Source organism: Lucilia sericata, unplaced genomic scaffold (assembly GCF_015586225.1).
Source record: "Lucilia sericata isolate MDLA Ls3-8-SP2 unplaced genomic scaffold, ASM1558622v1 Contig000166F_arrow, whole genome shotgun sequence".
Classification (NCBI taxonomy): domain Eukaryota; kingdom Metazoa; phylum Arthropoda; class Insecta; order Diptera; family Calliphoridae; genus Lucilia; species Lucilia sericata.
In genome coordinates this window covers 402691-415758 of record NW_023994195.1, presented here as the reverse complement: position 1 = coordinate 415758, position 13068 = coordinate 402691, and positions in this window count along the sequence as shown.

The following is a 13068-nucleotide window of genomic DNA, read 5'->3' as shown; positions in this document are numbered from 1 at the left end:
AAGATTTTTTCACGATCGGTTCATAATATGGTTGCGATCGGTCCCGTACAAGGTTCCCTTCCGAAAATCACTTAAACACACATTACTTATTACTAAATTACGATATAGACTGAATTTTGACTGAATTTTTGACTGAAATATAGTTTTTATATACAGAAATGTTACTTAAAGATTTTTTTACGGTCGGTCCATAATTGGTCATATCTCCCATACTAGGTCCTGCCCCGAAAATTTGAATTTCCTTAAGTTTTTCACACAAATTATTAAGTATCGTTAAAGCATATCTTAGGGCGGTATAAAAATATAAAAGAAAATGGGGTTTGTAATGTTCAAAAAATCTTGGAATTGTAACAGATTTAAGCTGTTTAACTCTTGGGGTTTTTCTATTTTAGACATGAGAAAACTCTATAAATATTTGATCAATTAAAACAGTATTAATATAAAAGTAGCTGGTGGAGGGTATTTAAGATTCGGCTCAGCCGAATATAGCACTCTAACTTGTTTTGTTTCATATCACCTTAAGCTAAATGTTGTCCAGGAGACATACAAACTATATCAATAAACCTGAAACTGAAAGGAAAAATTATCACATTTGCAACTAAAGACATTGACAGTTCGTCTTAAACAAGTTTCAAACGAGTTATTTTTGTCCTGGAATAACAACTTTTCCTTTCATTACATTCAAGATAATATTTGTACATATCTATAATGGAATTCTAACACGCAATTTTGTGATAAGACGAAAACAACTAGAACATCTTCAATTTAATCCAAATTATATCAAACAAACGCATTAAACTCTAACCACTACAGACTTGTAGGGTATAAAAAAAGAAATCATAGTTTCATTTGAAAATTTTTAATAGATGCCTAATTAATTGATGCCTTATTTAGGATTGCAGCTATAAATAGTTTATAAAAATGTTGCCTGGAACTAAAAAATGTTTAATATGAACTTCAAAATTTAACAAAAAATTTAACAAATAAGAGTTTGGATGTGTCATAAATTCAAGGTGCATTTGGGAACAACGACCTTAATATGGACTTACGTCATTGTAGATCAATGCTTTTGGAATAGGTAACTTTATTATTAGATGAAATCTATTATCAGGTTAGATAAGATTTAAAGGAGAATGTATATTATATCAGATCCGAAAAAATATACATAGGCCGCTATCGCTATCGCATGTGCGCAACTTTTCATAAAAAAGTTGATAAAAAACTTTTTATAGCGATCTATGAAAAGAATAATAGCCAAATGTTCAGAAACTCAGTATCTTAGACGTAGTTCCTTAGAATTTTCCAATCAGTGTTTCTAAGTAATATAGTATCTGAACTAACATATATATTTGGATCTTCTACGAAGCCGTGACAGTACAACAGCATTTCACTTTCCTCTTCGCATGCTCTACATTCGTCTGAATCCGATTGTTCTATTTCTTATAGTTGTGTCTACTAAAAATACGTACCATCATACACCCCATAGGATTTTAATGGCCTACTATAGGTATTTTCTAGGTGAAATTTCAACAATAGCTTATTGACAAAACTGGCGACCAAAGTTTAGTTGGTCCCATTATCCAACAGCAAATATTAGCAGACTTGTTCAAACATAAGGCGGGTGTTTGAACACACATCCAACAGGACCTAGACAAAGGAATTTTGTGAAGAAACTTTGTATAAAATCATGGAGGATTCTTGTATTGCAGAAGAACTAACAAAAAATGGAGAGAAAATAATGAAGCCACAAATGGCAAAAAGTACTACAAAACAGAATAAAATAATTTATTATTCGTGGAGTTGGACAAGTTGATTATAACATGGAGAATTGTTGTTATAAATAAGTCTTATATAAACTTTGACTGCAACAAAATGTTTGCATTTATTTTGTCGCCAAATCCTAAGTGGCTGTGTGGTTGGATTTGAATACTTATTAAAGCTTACACTTCAACATCATAAAATCCCTTCAACGATTACGAAGCTATTTTGAAAAGTTTGTCTGCATATCTTAAAGGAGCAAAGGAAACATACAGGCACATAACACTTATATACCACAACTGATCTTGACCTCTGTGTTAGAAGAAACACACCCACCATATTTGGTCATATCAGGATGCATTCAGCTGGCCAAGTCAGCCTTTTATTTCTTTAGTTGCCTTGTATTTTGTTTAGTTTTCATGTGCTGTGATTATCTGTAGTCAAAAGAGATTTGTGACGGTTTCCTTCTGGTTTTGGTGAAATTATACATTGCGATTAGCAAGTTATAATGGAGGTGTGTTCTTTGAGTTTCGGCTTAAATTGCAGACATTTTTTGGAATAGGTAAACATAATATGATGGTTTTAGTGGTAATTGAAAAGTTTGCTTAAGTTTTATATGATTGTCGAAGTAAATTAAAGGATCTTATGAAGTTGATGTCGACTACAGGCAAGAAATTAAATAAATAAGAGATCTAAACACAAGACATCGAGATATATAACCAGATCAATTTTCCCAAATGTACAGTTTTTACTTTCAATATTAAAACATTTGCATTTTCAAATTTGTTATTGTAAATTTAGCACAAAGTAAATCACTTCAAAATTATTCACAATATTCAATGTCAACGATTGTTTACATTACAGATGAGTAGACGTAGCAACTTGATTGATACTTTACAATATCCGTTGTAAATGTCAACGCATTGCCTTGACTTCAAATCAAAGTTGACGTATTCTTTCAAGGACAATCTCATTTTATTACAATTTCAATGGTTGATGCAAATGTTATATGCAAAGTCGTTCAGTTGGAATTTATTTAATTACACTTGTTAATAGATAAAATTTATAAATTTCTAAAGTTTCGAAGTTGAATGTGATAAAAACTTTGCTTTGCTAAGCTGCCAGATATATGAAATAATGTTATGCCACAAGATCAGATTTAATGGCCAATACTTTGGGTTACAACTTTTAATAGCCTTCTAAGAAACTCAGCTGAAGGATAGAGAATATTAAGCAGATTATGCTAAGCTCTCCGATAGCCCTAAAGCTATTTTGGAGCACAAATGCATAGGAACATGCTGGGGTATAAACCCAAGAAATGTTCACTGGGTCTTTGAGGTTGTTATTAAACCAATGATGCTGTATAGGGTAGTTGTCTGGTGGCATGCGCTTGAAAATGCTGCACTCAGGCAAAACCTTGAAAAGGTCATAATATCTACTATGTGCTCTTAGAACAACTCCCTCAGCGTTGTTTACTATGCTCAACTGGCTTCCAGTTCACCTTCTAGCCAATCAATTGGCTATGTCCACTGCGGCCAGATTGAGCTTAACGGGCAACTGAAACAATTGTGTCATAGGTCATGCTAAGATCACGGATATTCCGCCATGTCATTGTCTTTAATGAGACAATTCCAGTATAATATCTCTACGGAGTCTCAAGAATACCGAATTGGCTAAGGTTCCATTGGATACCGATAATCACGCTGCTATTAAATCTCTAATTGGTGTGTTTTCCACATCTAGAATTGTCCACGAATGCCAGACTTCTCTCAACGAGATGGCGAGACATTCGAACATCACCTCAATTTGGATCAGGAGACTAGGTAGTATGTACGGCAATAATATTGCTGACACTTTGGTACCCCGCTTAGCGGACTGGAAATAGATTAGTTCAGTAGTGATCCACTTCTTGCAATAATATACAAATTATTGAAAACTGCTACTCTATTGCTCATGACCGATGGTCGCGTGAACACACTTGGTCGATAGCTAGAGCGCTAACTATCTCCTTGGTCTCCAAAAACTACATCTAGGTAATTTGGTATCGAATGATACTGGCCACTTTGGAAACCATGCTAGACGCATTGGTCTTCTGTTCAATGATTTCTGTAGGAGTTGTCAAAATTAGGATGAAGGAGAGACTATATCTCATTTTCTCTGTAATTGTGCTGCCTTGGCAGAGACCCGCGATCTATTCGAACTGTCGAATATTCAATTGGCACGTCATATGGCGTTCATTAATTAGTCGGAATCGGTGTGAACTTTGAATTCCCACTAATCGGTCACGTCTTCTATCCACGGCAATTATGCCAGGTCCTTCTCTTCAACGGTTTCCTTACTCATCCTCTCTGTCTGTTTTATTCTATATTTTCTACTTTCCCTATCTTTTTTTCTTCATACAAGTATTTTTGCAAAGGCATAAACTTGGACCCAAGTAAGGCTGCATTTTGGCTACCTGTGATAACCTAATTATGGCAGTTTTTTTAACCTTTCAGCGACTAGCTTTATCCTTCGCATTAGTAGGAACTTCTTTTCTTATTTAACTTATTTTTCTCTACTTGTAGTCGCTACTCACCCTACACCAACTGCTCTAATTCTCCTTGTAGGCACTCTACCCTCCCTCCCCAGTGGCGATATATTAGTAGGGAGGGAGCAGAATAAATACTTGCAATACAAATACATACAAACATTTTAATAAAATCTGTGAGTATCGGCTTTTAGAAGTCAGTCGAATGACTAATTCTAATATTATTTTTCTTTTTAAATAAAGAAACAAGCCATGATTGCTTTCCTAAGATGTTTTATTATCAGGAAAAAATGATAAAATGATGTTTAACCACCCATATTTTAAGGGCCTTCTAAATGTACTGATAGATATCTAAGTACATATGCAATAACACACATTCATACGAAATACTACATGAGAATGTATCTCTTTTGATATCAGCAAATAACTACATACATTCTGGCAGTTTTTGAACATTGATTTCGTAACTAAATGCACGAATAAAACATTTATTTAGTTGTGCAGCAAACATACAGCAACAGCATCAACAACATCAAGAGCCATGTATATACTCATTCTGAAATTCTTACTACCACGAAGACTTTGAGGACGACGTTGCAGTTGATGATAATGATAGAAGCGTGAATAACTCACATATCAAATCAGACATGAAAACAATACCAAAAGCAAATAAGTTATATATTGCAGTTTAAGACGAACCTTTAAATACCCTAAGGATTGCTCTCCGTTTTAACCTCACAATCAATACATGAGATAACTTACAATCTTAATACCATGATCAGATCAGTGATGTTGTAACTAAGATCAGTAGATTCAATTGATTTCTTACTTGTGATCGAATTTGTAAGAGTTATAAATACTTAACAAAGAACAAAATAAAACATTCCAAATCGGATCATATTTGTAGATCTCTTATGAAGTATTAAATGTTGTGTATACACTTTCCAAGCCTTGCTTTTACATTTTTAAGTAATTCTTTCCCTTTAGAAGGACTTTGTTTTCTCTACAATGGTTAAGGTCGAAATTTACATTTAATGGAATATATCTCTGATATATTTGGTACTTAGATACTAAACAAAACAGCTAATCCAATTATATAGCAAAACGTAGGGTTACAGGCCCAAATTATAAAAAGTTCTAACAATATAAAATGTTTGAAGCTGCCTTGAAATATACAGCCAACATTAGTTCCATGCCAAATTCCAAACCAGTGTATAAAACATGTGTTGGAAATTGTTGCAACAAATACACACACGTATGTAGCATCTACTTCTGCATGGAAAGGTACGGATATAAATATAATTTGTGGAAATGCGTTTGTTGTTTCTTTGTTTTTTAGTTGTTGACCATTGAAATTTTATGGGCCATTTATATGTAATCTTCTTCGATGTGGTTATTCTTTCTGGCTGTTCCTGTTGATGTTGGATGGATGTTGTTTTTTAGTGATGTTAACCATGGTTGTGTTTATCTGTTGCCGTAGCTGTGGGTGTTGTTATTTTGTAGCATTACGAAAATTACATGATTATCCATTGATTTTAAATATCCTTAGGGTTTTTAATACATACTTGCAAAAAAATAAACTAAAGAAAACAAACAAGCACGATAACAAATACAAATGAATTTAAATAACAAGAATTCAGAAAATTGTACAAAGATTTCAAAAAGCCTCCTAACAGACATCAATTTCAAAATCCTTGTACTTAGTGTTACCCACAACAACATGTATATAGCAATCAAATAGTTATCGTAGAGCCGTACAACTAGTTTAGGGTGTAGCAGACTTTAATAGATAATTGTCTAGTATTTTGTCTACAAAGACTTTTGTAAGATATTACAATTTATTGTATAGAACAAAATTTAAAGGTTATGTTTTTTTTTTTTTTTTGAAAATCAGTATTCGAATAGTATTCAAAACTTGTGAATATGCATATGTATGTGTGTAAATTGATATGCATTTTAGGTAATTCTATTTAATTCCCTAATGTACATATTCTGCAAAATTTACTAACTAACTAACTAACTAACTAACTAACTAACTAACTAACTAACTAACTACTAACTAACTAACTAACTAACTAACTAACTAACTACTAACTAACTAACTAACTAACTAACTAACTAACTAACTAACTAACTAACTAACTACTACTAACTAACTAACTAACTAACTACTAACTACTAACTAACTAACTAACTAACTAACTAACTAACTAACTAACTAACTAACTAACTAACTAACTAACTAACTAACTAACTAACTAACTAACTAACTAACTAACTAACTAACTACTAACTACTAACTAACTAACTAACTAACTAACTAACTAACTACTAACTAACTAAACTAACTAACTAACTACTAACTAACTAACTAACTAACTAACTAACTAACTAACTAACTACTAACTAACTAACTAACTAACTAACTAACTAACTAACTAACTAACTAACTAACTAACTAACTAACTAACTACTAACTAACTAACTAACTAACTAACTAACTACTAACTAACTACTAACTAACTACTAACTAACTAACTAACTAACTAACTAACTAACTAACTAACTAACTAACTAACTACTAACTAACTAACTAACTAACTAACTAACTAACTACTAACTAACTAACTAACTACTAACTAACTAACTAACTAACTAACTAAACTAACTAACTAACTAACTAACTAACTAACTAACTAACTAACTAACTAACTAACTAACTAACTAACTAACTAACTAACTAACTAACTAACTAACTAACTAACTAACTAACTAACTAACTAACTAACTAACTAACTAACTAACTACTAACTAACTAACTAACTACTACTAACTAACTAACTAACTAACTAACTAACTAACTACTAACTAACTACTAACTACTACTAACTAACTACTAACTAACTAACTAACTAACTACTAACTAACTAACTAACTAACTAACTACTAACTACAACTAACTAACTAACTAACTAACTAACTAACTAACTCTACTAAACTAACTACTAACTACTAACTAACTAACTAACTAACTAACTAACTACTAACTAACTACTAACTAACTACTCTAACTAACTACTACTAACTAACTACTAACTAAAATACTAAACTAACTAACTAACTACTAACTACTAACTAACTAACTAACTAACTACTAACTAACTACTAACTACTACTAACTACTAACTCTAACTAACTAACTAACTACTAACTAACTACTACTAACTACTAACTGACTACTAACTAATACTTACTAACTAACTAACTAACTAACTAACTAACTAACTAACTAACTAACTAACTAACTAACTAACTAACTAACTAACTAACTACTAACTAACTACTAACTAACTACTAACTAACTACTAACTAACTAACTAACTACTAACTACTAACTAACTAACTAACTAACTAACTAACTAACTAACTAACTAACTAACTAACTAACTAACTAACTAACTAACTACTACTAACTAACTAACTAACTACTAACTAACTAAACTAACTAACTAACTAACTAACTAACTAACTAACTAACTAACTAACTAACTAACTAACTAACTACTAACTAACTAACTAACTAACTAACCAACTAACTAACTAAATACTAACTAACTAACTAACTAACTAACTAACTAACTAACTAAAACTAACTACTAACTAACTAACTAACTAACTAACTAACTAACTAACTAACTAACTAACTAACTAACTAACTAACTAACTAACTAACTAACTAACTAGCTAACTAACTAACTAACTAACTAACTAACTACTACCTATCTAACTAACTAACTAACTACTAACTAACTAACTAACTACTAACTAACTAACACTAATAACTAACTAACTAACTAACTAACTAACTACCTATAACTACTAACTAACTAACTAACTAACTAACTAACTAACTAACTAACTAACTAACTAACTAACTAACTAACTAACTAACTAACTAACTAACTAACTAACTAACTAACTAGCTAACTAACTAACTAACTAACTAGCTAACTAACTACGTCGATTACAAGTAATATCCCACTAAATATTTTTCAATTACACATTACAAGTAACTAATGATTACTTAATGTAGTCATTACACCCTAAGCCTGCTAACTACAATTGTACTAAACTTTCCATTTCTGCATTTGCCTAGTACTTTTCCAATTACATTGTAATTGAACAATTACTTCTTATTTTGTGGATTGTGTAATTGTAAATTACAAATAATTGTAATGAGTAATGCTTTAATTACAAATAATTGATTAAAAAAACACTCTATTTTTACAATATATGTACGTCAGCAAAATCACTGATGTTGGAAGATATTCTCCAAATATTACCATGAGAAGTTTTCATGAATTTCTATCAACAGTCAAAATCGTCAAAACACTTTCTTTGAAATACAGATCAGATTACATGCACATATTTTGTCTGGTCTGGCAAAATATTATTATGAGAGTAGTAATAACTTAAGCGGAGTACAAGATAACAAAACTGAATTGAATTTGTGAATAAATTTCAAGATGATTGGCATTTGATATTTTCTTAACATTGAAATTCATAGCTCCTAATCATAGTTGAGATTTGTTTAATAATATTTTAAATAATGTCATTGAAATAATTACAAATTAATTTTATTCATCAAATAATGAATAGCAATACCGTTTAAATTTGTATTAATACTATTAGTAGATAAAAATCCGTTAACATTTGCACCACTAAGTTCTAATTTTCTATTCGTCAGTAAATTTTACCAGTTGAACTACATATTTAACAGCATCCACCTGACACACTAAGAACCTATCCAGTTCGACAAGGAACGACAACTTGTTTTCTTGCTCCACTAGATCAAATTTAATTATTATTGACAGTTTTTAGTGTGAACTGGTTTAAAGTTATCATTAATAACATCACTAGCAGCAACATCGATGATTTAATTACTTAAAAAACTCTTCCTGTTAATTCATTAAAATGCGATTGGATAATGTGAACAATTTTGTGTTTATTATTAAAATAATTGGAAATATTTTGGTGTTTTCTAAAATTGAATAAACTTTGGCATTTATGGTGATAATCTATTACCTACATATTACTGATATTTTTTACTCCCTTCATAATTTCTAACCAAACTAAAGGGTATAAAATACAAAATAATTAATCCCATCGCTCATAATCCACCTTATATTGGTGGAGAATACACCGCAGTCTTCAATCAATTTTATTTATTTTTTATAGAAAATTCTTTTAGAAATGCGTGCGACATGTTCTATGCCCTGATTAAGCCCCTTTAGAAAAAGTAAACTTGTCACAATTACAGCATGTGACTATTGTGGGATTTATGAAGTAGAATAAAAACATTTTTCTCTCTACCAATCGTCAATTTGCTGTCAATTGAGTGTAAGTTTAGCGATTGTAAGTATAAGTGCAAAAAAATGCTTGATTATGGGTCATACACAACTGATGAGAAAATGTAATTGAATTAATGTACTGACGGTTAGCAAACATTACTTTGTAACAAAAAACTGTAAGATTTCATTTTAATTTCGTGCCATTTTCATGAGTGAAACTAATAGCTGTCAAAATTTGATGGAGATTTACAGTTACCAAGTAGGTATTAATATGTGTGCCAGTTAGATCAATGATTTTATGTTAAGACCGGCTAAACGTACTTTATTCCATTACAAAATAACATTAAACAAAATGTTCTACTCGTTAATTAGACAAAAATGTCCAAGTTTAGGTAACTTTACCTTTAAAAGAAATACATTACTAAACACACAAAATATTATATTTAACTTTTAATGATCATTATCGAACCACCTAATCCAAGTTTAGTTTTGACATCATTAAGTTTGAAATCACTTTGCGGTAGGATTAAAGGATTAATGAACTATCAAGTTTCACAGCAACAATTTAAAGACCATGATTGGAGGAATAGTTTAACGTTCTTTAGATATTTCATGAAACATATTTACACCACATTTCTTAATACCCTATTAAACTTAAAAGAGGATCTAAAAAGTGACTAAGCGTTGGCAGCTGTATGTTGTACAAAGTTAAGAAACCAAGATGTGATAAGAGGAAAACTTCTTATATAAAAATCTTTGAGTTGACTTGTGACCACAGGAACTGGTTTCCTTAAACTACAAACGTTGTTAAAAAGAGTGTGACACTAGATGCCAATGCGAGTATTTGTGGCAGGACAGTGAGGATTAAGTTTAATTTAATGAAAGTGGACATTTTTACATTTTGCATGGATGGACAGGATTACATTTTGCATGGATGAAGCTAAAACTAACAAATTGACATTTTGTAATTATTTTATGGTAATTTTCTTCTTTTACAAAGCCATGGGAAAGGCAAATGATGATGAATAGCTATGTTTAATGGTCCTACAATGACCTTGAAGTAAAATGAAAGACAAAATCACATTTCTCTTAACAGTGAATATATACATAGTTCGAAATAAGAGAATTAGAAGGCAAGAAAATAATCAGATTTGTAGGGAAATACTCCGTAAAAGTTGCCTTAGAAGCCATAATTTTTCTTTAACGAAATCTAGAAGATTGAGCCGAACACATCTAGCTGCATTCCCTACTATCTTAGGAAATCTCTTTCCTTGCCATTATTGATATGTGACTGTTTATTCTAAGCCAGCTACAAAAGTCCTACCAGCTACTTTTACATTTTCCTACAAATGTTCCTATAGAGCAGTTACCGTTTGTCACGTCAACTGAATTCCTAACAGTCTTTCTATAAGGTCCTTTTAGTAATTTGATTGTGCTAGTGTTCAGTTTAGACCATGATACCTTCCACAACCTTCAATCCAATCTTCTTTTGATGAATTGTTTAGTATAGCTTGAAATTTTTCAAATATCAAACTGTAGTAGTGTCAAATAAAGATATTCAATCACCTACAAGTTCCCGATCTAATCGTTGCTTGGATAGTTTATCAGCAATCCTATTTGACTTTATATTACAGCGCTGTGTCAGTCAACACAACCTAATTGTGTATGTAAATATTAAAGCTTCAAGAATTCTAAATGATCCAATAACTACTCTTCACAATGCATCTGACCATGCCCATTATAATGCCCTACTACTGATGTGTAATTATAGTTTAGCACAACTGGCTGAAGACCCCAGTTGCAATATTCATAGACAATATCACACATTTTTGATGTGTTTTCGTTACAAATAACACAAACCTATTACTATGGTGAAGAAGACACTTACATCAGAAACTGCTAAACCACTGTGCTCCCATTCTAAACAAATTATATACAAAGTAAGCAAAATGGTGTCATTAACATTATTGTTCAAAGAAAATGTGACAAAATACTCTTAAAATATCTTTAAGTAGGCTTTAACAAACCGTTTATTAGTGTATTTAAGGTTGTAATTACTTGGTTTGTCGTTAATAAATTGTTACATTTACCGATGACATCAATGAATGTATGAAATATAGACAAACATTGTTTGTCTTTTTAGTATATAGGAACCAAACAAAACAACTCATCCATACTACTTGACACACAAGGAATGTAGAAGGAACTTGTTTAAGTTTTACCACAAAACTTTATAAAGTTTAAAGTACAGAAGCAAAAAACTTGCTTAAAGATAAATGATTACTTTTAAACCCACTTAAATACACGACGATTCATCTAATGAGAAAACTTTTGCTTTTTGATTTAAAAAATTTAATTGGTGCTGAAACTGTTCAAGGAATATTTTAACTTTTATTTAAAAACTAAGTAGGAATTTTAATAAACTATTAAGTTATCCTTTTAAAATTGTTTGAATATTTTGTTGTCATATTAAAATCTTACATAAAATCCCATTAAAAATGTTTAAAACACTTTAGGAAAACAGTAAAAGCGAAGTTCCATATCTAGACATATGGCTCTTAAACTGAATCTTTGTGTCAATATGATTTTAGCATTAAGAAGACTGATTCTTTTCGCATTATTTGTCATTAATATTTTAACTACTAAATGCAATAAACTTAGTTTTTTATCAACCCATTTCAGAAGTTTTTTTGATTAATTATACTAGATTGACTTGTTTGTTTTCTAAAAGTCCAATTCGCACTTGCTGTGTAAAGTGGTAGAGGCAGATGAAGAAGTTTATGTCTTAAGTCTTTTGTATTAAATACTTATGCGTCTTACAATAGATACACTTTTTCAGGAAGCTTAACACTTTTACGACTTACCTATCATTCCTAGGAAGTTCATATGTTCTAGAAAATTGTTTATTGAGATCTTAGGTACATTTTTGTAGTCTTCAGGTGGTAAGATCTGAGTACTAGATCACTCGGGAATAATCGGCAATGAAAGAGAAGATACTTGTTATAATAAGGGAGCTTAAAGATTAATATTGTCAAAAAAATACAAATAAGTATCTTAATAATTTCATAATCACAAGCCAAAACAAGTTTAGTCATTTTGTGACTCCAATTGTCATTAATGTCAAAGTAACAGCTGTTTTGATGGTATACATTGAAAGAAATAAATAACATTAAACTGTTTCGTTAAAATATTTCTATATAGAATATGATGGACAATATGTAGGAATAGAATCATGGAAACATGTAGTGAAAATTCTTAAAATGATTTAAGACGACAGCACAAAATGTAAAATTTTATTATTTTTAAGATTTATGAATTTAATGACAAATTTATTATATATCCCTGCTTATGTGTTGATCAGAAAATCAATATTTTTTCTTAGTTTATATTTAGTTAATCGCATCAGTTAGTAGCATCATTAACAGACATTTC